The sequence below is a fragment of the Lipotes vexillifer genome, unplaced genomic scaffold (genome assembly GCF_000442215.2).
Source record: "Lipotes vexillifer unplaced genomic scaffold, Lipotes_vexillifer_v1.1 scaffold1269, whole genome shotgun sequence".
Lineage (NCBI taxonomy): Eukaryota > Metazoa > Chordata > Mammalia > Artiodactyla > Lipotidae > Lipotes > Lipotes vexillifer.
Genome location: NW_006779365.1, coordinates 333302 through 336177, shown reverse-complemented (window position 1 = coordinate 336177; position 2876 = coordinate 333302). Strand labels below are relative to the sequence as shown.

At 38.6% G+C, this 2876-nt stretch overlaps 1 protein-coding gene across 2 annotated transcripts in view; it reads left to right on the top strand.

Moving 5' to 3' along the window:
* The window catches only part of PDGFD (platelet derived growth factor D), a 235694-nt gene that overhangs the window by 174200 nt on the left and 58618 nt on the right, over positions 1 to 2876 (top strand). The window lies entirely within an intron of this gene.

Sequence of the window (2876 nt, the reverse complement as noted above, 5' to 3'; positions counted from 1 at the left end):
TTCCCCTTTGTCAGGCATCCACATTGCTATTCTTTATCGACATTTTTTTTTTCAAAGAAAAGTAATGTATACATATACAAGACATTTTTGAAAATATACATAGAAAAGTAAAAAATAAAACCACCCATAGCTCCCATCATTCAAGTACAACCACTATGAATATTTTGCACCATTCTTTCCAGCCATTTTTTAACCCATGGAAAGCTATTTACAGGTCTCACTGTCTCCATTAAAGTGAAAGCTCCATGAGGGTCGGGAATGCATTATTCTTACAGGTCTATCACAGGGCATTGTGTACTAAGTAGGTCTTAACATGTTTAACTGAGCTGAACCAACAAGTAAGTATTCATTGAGTACCTGTGAGGCATCTGACAGTTTGGAGTAAAAGCAATATATAAAAGCAGTCCCCAGTGATGTATAAAGAGACCATTGACTATGTTTTTCCAGACTTAGGATCAGCAAGACTTTCTCCCTCTCACTCTAATGTTACAGTCATATCAACATACCAGTGGCCCTCAGTTGCTTTGGTCACTGGGCACTGGAAGGGGTGGGGGTGAGAGTGGAGGAGTGCGGGCCACTGTCAGGGTCAAATGTCAGGAAAACTGTGGAATGGAACCAGTCATCCTGTTTGTAAACTCTGCCTCCACTACATTTTAATCTCAAGGAGCTTATAATTGTGTCAGTAACAGCCTGACCTCAGCAGTTCTTACATCAGACTGTGTAATCGTGACATCATAGCAAACATGGTTCAAATCCTCTATTGATGCAGCTGCTGAGCTGCCCTTCCTCATGAATAATGTCGGCAGCCTTGAAAGACTCAAGTCTTCTTATTAATTGTACAAAGGTCTTTGAGGTCCTGATGTCTGTCTCTCCAAGGGTCTTTGCTGAGGCCCCAGGAGCTTTCCAGGTTTTTAAGATACTCCAGAGCTATTTGTTTGTTTGTTTGTTTGTTTTGAGGTTTTCTGTACAGGATAAAGGGTATATGAGTCAGAAACACTCAAATTCAAATCACTGTATTGTCTATGAGACTTAGGACATATCAGTTAAACTGACCAAGCTGGTCTTTCTCCATTTGTAAAATGGGAAGGATCCACCTGCATCATAAAGTTGCTTGAGGATCACCTTTAAAATATATGGGTTTGATAAATATACTGTACACAACAGATGGAACTAGTATTATTACTGTTACCATCTAAATGTCTTTGGAGAATTAGAATCAACTTAGGTATATCCCAGGTCCTTTAAGAGATTTTGTGTCTTAGTTCATCTGGGCTGCCATAATGGAATACTGTAGCCTGGGTGGCTTATAAACAACCGAAATTTATTTTTCACAGTTTTGGAGGCTGGGAAGTCTAAGTTCATGGCACCAGCAGACCCATTGTCTGGTGAGGGCCTGCTTTCTGGTTCAGAGACAGCCCTCTTTTTGCGATAACCTCATATTGCAAAAGGGGCCAGGGAACTCTCTGGGGCCTCTTTTATGAGAACGCTAATCCCATTCATGAGATCTCCACCTTCATGACCTAATCACCTCCCAAGGGCCCACTTCCTAAAACTATCACATTGAGGATTAAGTTGCAACATACCAATTTTGGGGAGACGCAACAGTGGGTCTCTAGCATGTCGGAACCAGATGAACACTGGGGAGATCTATGGACTTGGAGTAAGGTCAGGCCTAGGAACAGTTATGCAGTATGATTCCGATTCCCAGCTAAACCCACAGATTTAGGCAGATTTGGGAGAAGAGCAAGGCAAAACCTCTTAATACCTCTATTCTGCTATGCTACATTAGATGTATACTCTCTTCATCCCTTTTGAACTATTCATGAAAATATCTTGAACTATATATTTAATATGAAGATTCTAATTTTACCAGTGTATTTGTATTTTAAAAGTTTTACCAGTGTATTTGTATTTTAAAAGTCACTCCTATAGAAAGACATTCATTCCTCATCTACAAAATACTGTGCAAATAGCCCCTTTGGCTCAAAGGCAAGCCAGGTCTCTGAAGTATATCGTTGTTCAAGCTATGAATACTCAATGTCATCTTCTGGCTTCTTTTTTTTTTCTGAAGTGCTAAAACCAGCTATTTTTACAAGGAGAAAAAGACACTACTCCCCCCCAGTATTTTAATCTCTGCAATAAATATCTCTATAACAGATAACAAGGAAATATGAATTTGAAATAGAAACATTTCTTTTAGGAATGGAGGATAACCTAGATAGGGAAGGGTTTTTTTAATCATTAAAGAATAGAAATATGAGTACAAAATCTTAACCAAGAAATCAGTCCTAAAGAAAAATCTGTTATAAAGGCAGAGCTCTAAATTAAAATTTCAGACCACTACTTCATTTTGATTTAATGGTACAATTAGTTAGAATACACAACTATCAATAATCTGTTTTCTTCTGTGCCTTTTGTAAGAACTACCCTTGGATAACAAAAACATATGCTATTTATCAATATGAAAATAAAATGATGTTTCAAAGTCCCGTTGTGGGCAGAATGGCAAAGCAGATCTAAGTTTTTGTGTCTCCAGTTTCCTTCTGGAATCTTCTAAAACCCTAATCCACCCCACCACACCCCACCTCTGCCCAAATGTTTCTTTCCTCACAAATCAAAATGGCTAGCAGATCTTTCATGAAGACCAAGCTGTAAATTAATTCTCTAATTAATTCAGTCTCTCATTCATTCTACATGTATTTTTGTGGATCTCCACCTCTATGTCAAGTTCCAATTCCTGGGGATACAAATAAGATTGGAAACCTGCCCTCAAGACAGTAAAGTTAAGCAGACCTGCTGTGATCAGCAATAACAGAAACAAACTGAGAGGTTGTGGGATGGTATAAGAGAGAAAGTAATTGTGTCTGAGGGAAAGA